This window comes from Cygnus olor, chromosome 2 (genome assembly GCF_009769625.2).
Source record: "Cygnus olor isolate bCygOlo1 chromosome 2, bCygOlo1.pri.v2, whole genome shotgun sequence".
Taxonomy (NCBI): Eukaryota; Metazoa; Chordata; class Aves; order Anseriformes; family Anatidae; genus Cygnus; species Cygnus olor.
This window is the reverse complement of record NC_049170.1, coordinates 3,542,203-3,555,768: the sequence shown is the minus strand read 5'-3', so window position 1 is coordinate 3,555,768 and position 13,566 is coordinate 3,542,203. Positions and strand designations below refer to the sequence as shown.

At 46.4% G+C, this 13,566-nt stretch overlaps 1 long non-coding RNA gene across 1 annotated transcript; it reads right to left on the bottom strand.

Moving 5' to 3' along the window:
• Window positions 1-1,233: 1,233 nt before the first annotated feature.
• Window positions 1,234-6,398, bottom strand: LOC121066278. The gene is made up of 3 exons (XR_005817631.1): window positions 5,619-6,398; window positions 3,517-4,816; window positions 1,234-3,436 (listed from the first exon to the last, which is right to left on the bottom strand). It is a non-coding gene; the product is annotated as an uncharacterized LOC121066278 (long non-coding RNA).
• Window positions 6,399-13,566: the final 7,168 nt, after the last annotated feature.

Genomic DNA, 13,566 nt, shown 5'->3' with positions numbered 1-13,566 from the left:
CAGGCAGGGATCAGCAAGGTGGGAGGCAGGGCACAGACAAACCTCAAGCTGAGCATGAGTTTGAGTTCCTGAAATATAAGAAACCCCAAATGGGTCTTCCCACTGCAACTCCTCACTCACGCTTCGCAGCAGGCTGACCCAAGGCTGCACGGCTTCAGCACAGGCAGCTACAGCCCCTTTGTGAGGGGAAGGGAGGAGGTTGTAGGGCCTAGTGGTGCATGCAACACCCTGATGAAAGCCTCCTCTGGTTCTTCACATCCTCTTGTCACACTCTATCAACATTTACGACCAGACACTTAGGCCAGGGCCCTCTCAAGCTGTCTGGGAGTTGGTGCAGGCCGTGAGGGAGCTGGTCACAGCTTTGTGTCCCTCAGCACAGAGCCTCGCGCTCTCTCTTCCCTCTCCCCTTCATCCTAAGGTGCAGTAGCTTCAGACTTCTCCAAAGATGACATCTGCTCAATGTTGGAGAGATTTATTGTTTCTTGGGAACAGGCAGGACACTCAGCCCTGTATAAATGTTATGACAGCTCTTCCCCCGAAGAGCCAGCATTCCGCCTCCGCCTCAGGCGATGCTGTGGCACCTAAAAAAGCATTCACAGGAGGCAGTTTAAAAACTTGAGCATTTTTTTTTTTTTGGCTCACGGATAACCTAATTGACTATAGCTACACCTGTAAATAAAGAAGGTCAGGGCTCATCCTCTGACCTGGCACCGTCAGGGCTCCTATTTATATCACTGAATAAATTTATATCACTGCTTCCCCCCCAGGACAAGGTGGTTTCCTTCCTCCTGCTGACCACGAGAAGCTGCTGGACCCTGACCTCTGGCTGTTCCCAAGTCCATCAGCAGAAGGAAAAGCCAAACCAAGAGCAGTGCCAGCAGCCAGACAGCACAGATGCCTACGGACAAGTGTCCACACCAGTGCCTGGCCCTATTAAATTTACTGGTTTGGATGTGTCCAATTTGGATATGTCCATCTCATCCACTGGGTAAGTACATGCAGATTTTTTTTTCAGAATTCGGCCCTAAACCTGTTTAATTTTCTCCTCTGATTCTGCACTCAAAAAGCAGGAAGATTTATGTTACCTGTTATATGTAGGCTTCTGCATTTCTCAGTTCCTCTTCAAATGACAAGTTATCAGGCTCTTGGGAGAAATAAGTGGGGGAAAATCTAATCAAAAATGAGGTCAGACTGAGTAATTTCCTCATCCCTTTTAGCTCCGAATGTCTGACAACGTGGGTGCTGGCACTTCTGCCTTTTTCCACTCTTCCCTTCCTGTCCTGTGTCACTCGATCAGCTCGGCTGTGCTGGAGACCCAGCTTTCCCTTTTGTGCCAGCACGGAGCAAGAGGTAGGCAGTGACCTTGGTTTGCAGGCATCTCGCTGTCCCCCGTGGCACTGTCAGATACCAGATAAAGAGACTCCGTGCTTGATGAGCACTTTTGCCTTCCGTCTCTGAGCCAGAAAGAATATTTCAATTTCCCATCCTTATTTCATTTGTTAACCCTTCCCCACCAGCTTTCAGGGTGTTTTTCTTCCTCCCAGACTCCACTGGAAGTTACATTTACCGATTAGCAGTAGGCCAACATGCAGTGCTGGATGTTCAAAGACCCTTTTTTCCCCAAGGATCTCTAGGATTAGCCCTTTAGAGAAACATCATCCACCCTGCTTGCAGCACAGGTGTGCTGAATGCACAGGAATGGAAAACTACAAGTTAAAAATGTCTATCAAAAGTGGCTGGTTGTAGTTACAGGGGGAATTTCAGTGGCAGCATCAGCTAGGAACATCAGAGCTGCTGTCCCTTCTCATATACCCGTTTGATGTACCCCAGGGATGAGTTTAACACAGGAGGAAGGACTGTGACACCTCTGCTGCTGCGACCTGATGCCACACGCTCAGACCATGGCAGAACTGTTACTGCACACCCTGCCTCTTCATCGTGCCCTTGTGGCTGCATCCAGTCCGGAGCTGTGCAACGCTCCGAAATGTAATCTGCTCCTCCTGTCGTTTGCCACCAGCTGCACAGGGTTAAGAGCGGGGAGTGGGATATCCCGTGCACACCTGCAGCGTGGCTTCCCAGCAATCAGATGCTGCATTGCGACACGGGTGAAGCCCATAACTCCCGACACACCTTTCGTTTAGCCTGGGAATAGAGGGGTGGCTCCTTGAACGCAGGCCACACAAAGCCTGTATTCTCCGGTTGCCGTATCGCACCGAGAGGCTGTGCCACCAAGCCACCCTTACTGCCGTGTCCTTGGGTAAACAAGGCGCAAGCACGCCCACAGGTTCCGGGCACACATCCACCTGCACACACCTACGGGCTTTCACTGATGAGACAGAGAAAACAGCAGCTTCTGAGTGTCCCTGGAGAACTTCTCCGTAAGAAGAACCCATGTACTTCACCATGGGGGGAAATACAGTGTATTTAGGGAACTGCAGTGCATTTACCTACATCCCCAGGTAGTCCTTTTTGGGGGAAGGAGGCTGCCTTCCCTCCAGCTGCATCCCTTTCCAGCCTGTATGGTGTCCACACAGTCTATCAGCCCAACCCACTTCAGTCCATAAATCCTCAATCCCACATGTTCCTCGTAAGAAACATCCTTTCTATCATTTGATTTTTGAGTGTTCCTCTCCTTTCCAGTTATATGAGAGGCAGTCTGAAAATTAGACAGCTCTTCATCTGGTATGTAGAGAGAAGAAAAGAGCTCACATAGCTTATTTTGAGCACTGTGATCATCTTCACCAATTTTCCCATGACCTAAGATACTTTTTTTTAACGTTCCAAATTCTTCATTAATGGGAAGCCTGGGGAAGTCTCAACTTTCTTTGTAAAGGAAAGGTGGTTTCTGGATCTCACAATGCAGAGCAAAAATATGAATCCTTAAAATCCTAAAAGAACCCCCAGATTCCTTGCTTTAAAAACCTCATATATTGTAATTCAATTCTGGGATTATTTGGGGCTGGACTCAGGGGAGGAATGTCTGGAGGTGTTGGTATCACAGATGTGCCCGGGGAGTGGTGCATCAGGAGAAGGTGAGTCAGCTGCTACCCAGTTAACACCTGTGCTGGTGGGAGAAGGAGAACCTTGCATCAGGTTTACGCAGCGACGCCTCTTCATAAGGACATGCAAAAGAATGAGAAACATGCACTGAGCTATGAGATTACACGGGTTAAACCACGCACAAATGTATTTTCTTGGAACAAAAATCACGTGGGTGCAGAAATTATACTGGTCACTTGTTTTCATACGAATATCCTGTTATTTCACATCGATATTTTACCGTATCTTCTCTGCCAAAACTGGCTTGTGCAACCCAAAATCTGACTATGAACAGAGTGTGACACTTCCGACTCTTGTTTCCCCTTCAGTTAAGAGCTCTGTGCGGTCTGAACAAGAGGGCTGCTTCCACAAGTGATGCCCACACGTTGTATGCATGCTGCAGAAAAAAACATTGGCTAAACAGGAGGATATTTTGTGGGTGTTAGGCAGGGAAGAATGTAGAAAATGGCTACATACCCATGTTTATACAAGCCCTACAGCTCAGGAGCTCCTGAGTTTTCCATAAAATTCAGTGCTGGTGGAGAAGGGTTGGAAGCTGCACAACAGCCTGATGAGCGGCTCAAAAGTGGTTTCAATTTTGTTTTCTCACCCCTCCTGCAAAGAGCTCTCATTGCATCGCCCCCAGCAAATGATGTCTGTGCTCACAGATATTGTTTGTCCCAGAAACCTGCCTCCTGGAGCAAAGCCTACCCAGCCGTGGCTCTGCGACACTCCTGTTATGGCTAACCCAGCCTAACCAACTCCGCTTTGTTTTAGAACCTCTGATATCAACAGCGCTCACAGCAGTCCGAAAAGCTGCATCTGAGAGGCCAAAGCGTCGGGAAAATTTTCTGGGAAGTCTGATCAAATGGGGACTGAACAACAGCAACAACGAAATAACAAAATCACAAGCCTCGCGAACAGAAAGAGGATTGTGCCGAGCGATCCCATTGTTTGCTGTAAATAACACGGTGCAGGCACGCTGACTTTTGCAAACACTGCAATTACTGTCTGGCTGCCCTAAATCTTCGCCTTCCCTCTGGAGACTTTCTCTGCTGCGTGTGATTTTTCACCGCTCTTCCCATGGGCTTTTTGCTCCCCGGCAGTGTTGCTTGCATGCTCGTTGTTTTCCGCTTTTCCCCTTCATTTCCCTATAACCAGGTCAACAAAAAAAAGCGGTGTGTAGGGGTAGGGTGTGAGCGAGTGCCTGCGAGGGGTCAGTGGCGGCTCAGTCGAGCCACACATCAGGAGGTGTCTGCTGACAGCGAGCTCATCTCCCGAACGTTTGAGACAAGTCTGCAGCAGAGATAGTCCTCAGCGAAGGAAAATGATTGATGCAGTGCTCTGGCAGAGGAGAGAATAGGAAGGAAATGAAGAGAGAGATGGTCCGGGCGAGAGGCAGAGACACATTCTCGTTGCAAGAAATGAATCATTTTCACCTGAGGATGAGGGGACACCGTCTGCTCCCGTTTAGCCCGCCAGGAGAATTTGACTCAGCCTCAGCACGCTTGTCACTGCCAGCAGGGCACGCACGAGAGACATGGCCGCGGAGGAGAGATGCGACTAAATCCTCTCAAATGAAGTCTTCCGCTGATTTTTCTTGGCTTCTGCGTTTTAACCAGACCTGAGTGTTTCCAATTCTTGGGTCAGAAATTACACTCAAAACCCGCTTCTATTATGTGGACCTCGATCTGGGCAGCTGTGCCGATGCTGGCCAGCTGCAGCGAAGCTCAGTTTTAGGGAATGTTGACGAAACATTTCCTCGTGTGGCCACGATCTGAAAACCAAGGAATACAGGTTTCTAAACTAGCTTATAACAACTAGATTTATAGGTTTTTCATGGCTCTCAATTATAAATAGAACACAAATTAGATAATTTCAAGTTACTCTTTCTGCTTGCAAAGCCTTTTTTTCCTACTCCGTCCCTGATGCAGCTATACCTCGCTACTCCTAGGTGTTCTACATGTATTATATGTGTTTTTTAAGGAATTCAGTGCAACCATCTGCACAGGAAGATATTAATGCGTTTTTAGGATATAACGCATTCAGGAGGAGTAGGATGCTGAAGTAGGCTCATTGGTGAGGTGATCAGGAAATTAAATTTCGTAGCTTTAAAGCTGCTGAGTCCACTCCCGGAATCTGTGCAGCCGGTGTTTTATTGATGTTGATTTACGTTTATAGACACCGGGTGATTTTATCACTCCTTCGTTTACCCAGATCCGTGAATGCTTCCACATCTGACAATCTTAGTTAGATGCTAACTGACAGTAATTGCTGCACGGCTGGCTTTTTTCGCATTCCTTAATTTACCATTAATGCCTCATTTATTATTTTGACTGTAAAAAGCTTAGGTGTTCATTACTAGCTTCACAAAGGCCAGGCAGTTACTCCAGATAACTGCTGGACAGATTTGAGCACCAGTACTAAAACTAATCGGGTGTAGCAGAATGCCACGCAACTCATTTCCCAGTTGATTTATAATCCTTCATCAGCACAGCAACGCTCATCTGGATTTGACAGGCAGATCATACAAATCGATCAGGACACCTTTGCCGAGCTGCAGGTACGGAAAACCTCACCTAGATGACACCTCTGTGGCTCGGGTTCGTCCTCCTTAACCTCGGACACTTATCTGATGCTCCTGTCGGTGAGCCGCCTTCTCCCCTGGTGGCTGCAGAGCAAAGGGTACACGCCGAAGGCTATTTATTTGCACAAAACTTTGGCTGAGTGACGGAAAGGGTAGTGCTGGGGGAGATTTCTGCCTGCACTCCCGCTGCAGCTGGAGCTGTGCAGGGGGACGGAGTTGGCAGCTTCCCCCACGCTCCCACCGTGCAGCCACGGCACCAGGATTAACAGCCTTCTCCTTTTTCCCCAGCCCAGCAAACCCCCTCCCGTTATACCCGCAGAAGTCTTGATTTATGTGAGGAAGCTTGAAGGCTCTATTTCGGAAATCTCTGCGTGCTTTCAGATACAGCCAGTCCTCATCTCTTGCGCTGCGGGAAGTTTTGTTGTGCCTCGCAAGGAGCAGGACAGGAGGCTGCACAGCCTTGAAGCTTTCTCCTGTTTCTCTTGATCTCACACAACAGCCCTTGCACGTATATTTTAAACTGATCAAAACGGAAGATGCCACAATTACCGTCCTGATACAATGACATTTCAATGATTAATTGAAAACAAAGAATTAAAAGGGGGATTACAGTATATCTTCAATCACAAGCAATTACTGTTTGCTAATAGCAACAACTGCAAGCCATTAAGTGAGTACGCCAGCACAACTGACAGTAGGTCTGCAGTATTAGCATGCCACTCAACTAGAGCAAACCTACGGCACGCTAGCCTGCATTTCAAGTGGGAGCTAGAATAAATACCAGGCTATTTTATTTATATTTTGAGAGCTACAATTTAGAGCCTAAAGTAAACGCCAAACTGGTTTATTTATATGTTTACATTCAGGTTGTACTTTAAGCTCCTGCCTTCTCCTAAGACAAACTCTTCCGATGCAGAGGCATAAACAAGATTCTCACTAGATCACCCTGGCAGTTTTATATCGCTCTGTCAACCAAGATCTTTTTGTATCGAATTAAGTGAGGCCAAACGCTTCTGAACTTCCAGCACAAATATTTTGCGGTTGTTGCAGAAAAGAGAAATTGTCGTTCCCAAGCAGATCGATGTAGCATCCTGTCTCTGAGCGTGGTCAGTGTTGAATCTTTCAGAAGGCGAGCTAAACCCTCCCCTTCCCAGCCCCTCTGACCCTAAGTGCAGACAATGCACTTAGTTGTTCAATCCAGAAAAAGAATATCTTCCTGACCTTAGCAGAGCATAATTGCATATAGCTTTATTTATATCAACATTAGCATTAATCTTGATGGTGATTACTGACACCGTTAGCAGGAGGGACTGCATATTTTATTAATCCTGTACTCCAAGCTCACTGTGCCAGCCGAGGACTCGTGGCAATCCTTCACTCCCTGAAGTTCCTGCTACAGAAACCTCCCACTTCTTTGCAGGAGCTCCCTGCGTGTACCCATCCCTCTTTCTCATCCCAATATCCACACACCAGAATTTATCTGCAGCCTCTTTTTTCACTGGGATTCTCCATTCTTCCTCCCGCGCCAGGGGCAGGTAGCTGCTCCCTTTTGCCTGCTCAGATCCACGGGGTATTACACGCCTCGCTGCAGCATGGCTCTGCTAACTTCTCTGCTCATCTCCTTACTGGCACTGCTCTCGATATTAATGATCGTTGTGCTTGGGAGCCCTGGCTGCAGATTCACCGATCTAACACCGGAGCAGAGCGCTGCATCAATTAGCTTGACCTCCTAGATCGTGGGGGCCGCTACATTTCCCCCAGTTACCTTTGCGTTGCGACCTGAATTTTGATTTTTAAAACGCCGTCAGCTCTCAGGATTTAGATGTACCTCCGATGCCTTTGCGCAAAGTCAGCTCGGCTGCCATATGATTTACTGGTTCGGGCTGCGCAGCGCATACAGATGAAGCTATGCTTGTTCTGGGGCCAAGCTGGGTCCGGGAGCAACGCAGCTGCCTTGACACGGCGCTGAGCCCGGGCTAACAAACCCTGCCTGCGCGCAGCTGGTCCTGCCTGCAACCGGCTCGAGCATCTTCTGTGCCACGTGTCACACCCCTGGGAGCGGCAGCAGTGGGAGGACAGCGACAAGGTGTCCCACGATCGCCACATGAAGCCACATCTGGCTCAGCGCAGCAGACGAAGATTGCTCGTGGTAGACCTGGAGCCCCTTGGATGTCTCTGCTCCGTGGCCCCCAACGCAGGCTCAGCCCCGAACCCGTGCTTGCTGGGTACGTCTGCCTGGCATCAGAGGTGAATTAATAAACCCTCCTGCAACCCACTGTGCTGGCAACCAGGGTGCAGAAGCATCCAAGCCGTAGCTACTAAGGGCTGAAGTACCTGAGCTGACTCGGTTCCAAGCGGTCCCTCCCGTGCTGCTCAGCGGAGCGTTTGCAGATGGTGCCTGGTGAGAAAAGCAAGCTGGGCGTATACATCTCTAGCACAAAGGTAAAAAGATAAATAAAACTTCAGAGAAAGGAAAAAGGGGAAAAAACACACAAACAAAAAAACAACAACAAAAAAAGGCAAAAAGAATCACTGTCCCATTTTCCCCTCGAAAAGCTATCAGTTATCAGTTTGAATCAGAGGGATCCATTTCGTGCCAAGCCTCTCGCAGGGTCAGTGAGCCTTCTTCAGCAAAACATATCATCTTTCCTCTTTTCTATTTGTTCAGTTCAGTTTCTAGTTCTAATTTCTACCTCACCTCTGAATAAGGGTAGGATTTTAGTCTAAATTGCCTTATTTCTTTTACGGAATTAAGACTGATACAGGTTGTCAAACCGCTCACCAAAATACATTTGTTGTTATCCGTTCCAAAAGCTTAAAACCACCGAAGACAACAGGCTCAGAGAAACAGATGGGGGACTGCAACAAGCCAGTAACACAAACAGCCTAATTTTACCGTGAGAGTAAAAACTGACTTGGGCTGCTGCCATGCAGCGTGGCCCCTCAGTGCTTTCCACGCAAGACTCCACATGCAAAATCAGGCATCAGTAACCTCTGCACTTTGCTGTGGCACCAGGATTCACAGGTTAATTATATGCTGCCTGAAATAATCTCTCTTTTTTGACCTAACCGAAGCATTATAGAATGGGTAAATCCAGTCTGATGTGAAACAGGATTCACCCTTCGGACGAAGAATAGTCTTGATGACTAGTAAGACATTTTTTGTTTCAATAGCCTTGAGTTCTAGCCCACAGCAGTAAAATAAAAATAAATAAATTGCACTGAGGTTTGGATAGGGCCAAATGAGATCTTCAGATCTACACATTATATCACCCCACACATCAGACACCTGGCGTTATGGATGAAGAAACTATGAAGTCATCAACCCCCTTCCCTAAAAGGAGTGAAAGAAGAGTGAAATGGAGATATCTCTGTAAAATTATTTGGAGAGAACCCAGATACTAACGATGGGGAGCAAATAAGCAGCCAGGCAGCTGGAAACATTGTGGAGGTAGGGATCAGTTTGGAGCAGCTGGGAGAATTTTATAGGAAACCCTATGAAACGACAGGGGGTTTCAGCTCCTGAACTCACTCGTATTCAGGTTCCTTCTCAGCATTTGCTTTTGAGTTTTCGGGGTGAGATGTTGGCACTGCCGAGATTTATGCCACCTCAGCCAGCGGGGCTGAAGCTGTTAATTCATCCAGGGAGAGCACAGACAGCTAGAGAAGACCCCTTTCACCGTATCCATAAGCCTCCCAAACCTCTCTGCAGTTGGCAGGCGTTATTTCCAGGCTCAGCAAGCTGCTAGCCATGACCCGCACACAGCGTGCCTGCTTAAACCCCTGTGTACTAGTTTCTCTGGGTGTCAGGGCCTAAGGAAGCTGTATGCACAGGGATATACCCTGACCACACAATTTAGTGTGAAACAGATTAATGATTTGCTTATATTTTTATCACGCTGGGACAATCATTAACAAATTCTGCTTACTGCCTGGGTAGCAGATGGCTCCACCTACTCATGCCAGGGATGGAAACATTCCTCAAGCTTCAGGGCAGGACGGGGGAGTGAGCTCAGTAATCTGCTAGGAGGGATGTTAACGGTTCAGGTACTAAGAGTTATGGTTCACGGGAAATCCCTGGGGAAAGGATGTGTGAATAAACAGAACCACGGGGAGCGTTCGGATGTGCGAGGTTACAAATGCCCCCATAACCTGTCTGAGGAAATATGAGTCCTCAAATCAATGCTCTTTTCAGCAAAATCAAGTCTAGGACAAAGGCTTTGCTTGAGACATGGCTTCCAGCTATGGCACAGCTGTGTAAGTGTCCTAAGAGCTGGTCAGAGACAGAAGAGAGAGAAATCCACCGGATCGGACTTGGCGTACGGGTGCCTAGGATCTGGTTTTATTTTACTTCTGTGCCCCCATCACTATGAAGCTATTCATGGCATTGCTAGGGAGCTAATAGTAAGAAACATACTCTTCCTTTATTTTTACCTAATGTTCGTAGCCTGTGAAAGAGTGATTCCCAAAGATCTCCCTTTCCAAATGGGAAATGGGCCAGCTATCATCAAAGGCAGGTGCTAGGGGCAGTCCACCTGCCCAAACCTCCAGATTTCCCTCTGCACATGCAGCATTTGCATTTCAGTAGCCTGGGGTTCCCATTTTACTCGGTTCTGCCAGAGCAGGAGCCACAAAGTGCCTCTCCTGACAGTCTCCATAAGCACCCACCCTTATAATGCTCCCTGTAACGCGGACAGGAGCTTCCTGCTGGCCATACGCAGCTCATCAGCATCTTGGCATTCGGTGTATGGAAAAAGGTCAGATATTACTGACACGGTGTGGATTTTGATCAGCAGCCTAGAGCTGACAGATTTTGCTGTTTGCTACCTATCCCCAAGCCATCTAGTTCCCTTTAGCACTCTGAACTCCTCACTCCAATGCTGGCACGTGTGGCTTTTAATTTAGTACCTTTTCACTGGTTAAGTTTGCTTAACAGATAACTGCCTGTCGGCTTTTACTTTTAACTTTGTGTTTGCTCAACAGCAAGGCTTTTCATAGTTAAAGCCATTTTTCAGTTATTCCAGTATGCAATATTTATACTTCAGAAAAAAAAATACCGAAGAAATGGTTTTGCATGACTGAACTACTGAAGGAAACACTCGCAGTGCTCCTCTGTTCTACCACGGTAACACAAGCTTTTAAATTTAGCTGGAGAAATTTCTGGCTCTTTCATCCGGTGCCTCTCGACGTTCATCATTTGTGACCCTCGTGAAGAGCTCTGAGTCAGTTCTCTCAGCACCAACACCTCGTATCCGTTCACACTGGATGAGATCCGCGCGGAGCAGCTACAGAGCGAGATCAAGAATAAGCAGTCATGGATTTGCCTCAGAGAAGTATTTTGAGCACCACCACCACAACCAAAATGCTCCACATGATGAAAAGCTACATTGAAAATTCCTTCTCTTTCTTATCTAAGGTGCCTGCAAACCGCAAATGAGGTAAGAAGCTAGTCAGCATGCAAGGAACACACCAGAGGTTTTTAGGACACCGGGCCCTCTACAATATTACAGTTGACAAATTAAATGTAACAGCAATGGCAACACCTAGAATTGCATAAAAAAGAACTGATCAAAAACTCGTTGCTCATAAAAAAGCTTGCTTTCAGTTTCAGACCCAGGCTCTACCTACGGAGATATCTTTTATCCAAAAAGATAAACAAAAGCCTCTATAAATACCTAAACATTAACCTTGAAACAACAGCAGGTTAGGTAGAGCTTCCATGGCCACATTTAGACTAATACTTATTAGGACAATTAAAGACACTTTGGAAAATAAAGACCATGTCCCAATTTGAATGGTTTTCCCCTGATTTGTACGTAGGCCGCAGAACCTAGTATTATTCAAAAGCAATTCGTCATCCATAACTCCACTGCCTTGCCACACAGGCCATAATCCCCCTCAAACAGCCTACGTCCACGGTCGCTGAAATCAGTGGGGACTTTGTCGCTGTTTCAACGGGCACAGGACATTTCCAGAACAGCATCTGCAGCAGTTCCTACATAGGAACACCAGGAGCGATCTCCATTTGTAACTAAATGTTTCACATTTCAAAAGACTGGCCTCAAATATGCTTTAGATTTTTTTTTTTAATGTCTTTCTTCCACCAGGCTGCATATTCATCAGCTTTAGTCCTAGAGATGATCTTAAGAGCTTCTCCCAGGGGACCAGAAACTTCTTTCTAATTTGCATCTTTATTAAAATAATCACAGCTTGAAATTAACTTTTTTGTTTTAATTGCTCACAATCTTTGCTACTTGCATGAAAAGCAAGTAGCACAATCCATGCCTTTTATGAGTCTTTTGCTTATTTCTTTGTCCATTTGCCTTTAGCAAGCAATTCATATTCCAAACACAGAAAAGCAAGAAACTGCAGGTAAAGAGAAATTAATTAGCAGTTTATTTTAGCTCAGGAGGAAAAAAAAAAAAAAAAAAAAAAAGCAAAAACATCAAAATGCAAACATACAATATTCCTTGTTTGGGAAAGATTAGGGAAATCAAGAAGACATTTTCAAATGTTCATTTTGGAAAGGAAATCCTATAGAGCTACTTAATTTATAAGTGATATTTCTACTTGAATACTTAGTATTAATTTCTCAGTAGCTTTGTTTCTCAGTTTCTAGTTTTAAAGTGAGGCAAATAATAGCCTTCTATATTATAAAGGCATTTCATAAATAGTTTAGGGCCAGACTATGCTACATTTTTTTATGTTGTGTGATAGCCTACAATGCAAGTATCCCTAAAGGACGTATGCAACAGCTCCAAAGACCAGCTTCCTGAGGGAGCACTCGCACAACCAGGTATTAGGGACAGTAAGGAATGTCAGAATCCGGCTGTTAAAACTTCGTCGGATGCTCAAATGCTGTGGTGACAGCAGCCATAAAAGCTATAGATCAAGTACACCTAAAATAATTCCACTTTGTTACATTCCTATTGTCGAAAACATCCCTTGATCTCAGTGCTGCCACTGTTTATTCTCAGCACATTTCATTTTTCTTATCTAAGACCTCTGAATTTCTCTGTGGACAAGGACATAAGTGCAGATACTGCTGCCAAGTAAAACTACTGCAATGAGTTCTGCTTTGTACAACTTTTGAAAAACACAGAAGCAGATTGCTTCTTGGGTGGTGAAGGCTTAGTAAGGGTGTCCCTACTGCTCAGAAAGGTACAAGTCATAGAATCACAGAACCATTAAGGTTGGGAAAGCCCTCCAAGATTATCTGGTCCAACATCCCCCCTACCACCAATGTCACCACTAAACCATGTCCTTAAGTACCACGTCCAACCTCTCCTTGAACACCCCCAGGAACGGTGACGCCACCACCTCCCTGGGCAACCCATCCCAATGCCTGACTGCTCTTTCTGAGCAGAAATGTCTCCTCATTTCCAACCTGAACCTCCCCTGGCGCAACTTGAGGCCATTCCCTCTAGTCCTATCGCTAGTTATCTGCGAGAAGAGGCCGACCCCCAGCTCCACACACCTTCCTTTCAGGTAGTTTTAGAGAGCAATGAGGTCTGCCCGAGCCTCCTCTTCTCCAGACTAACTATTCTCCAGACTAAACTTATTAATTCCAGAAAGTCTTCTTTCTGGAAGCAATACAAGACATCTCTTGCACAGAGTGGTGGGGCTGTGCTTTAGATGGAGTCTGTACGGGATGTAGGTGCCATAGGTCGTGCAGGGTATGTGCTCTGCTGCCTTCCACCATCTCCCACAAAAAGATGACTCCGTAAGGATGCGAACAAAGTAATTACACAAATGAGATGGATATGAGGGGACACAGGAAAAGCTGTTGTAAGCTGCTGGGCATCCTTGCTGTGAGGGATGCCTGAAGGATGTTGTAGGCTCAAAGTGAGCAGGGGATTTATCTAGTTAGCAAGGAGACTGGCACCTCTAACCTGAACAACTTGACAGTTCAGTAATTAGTAAACAGCTTTTTTTTTTTC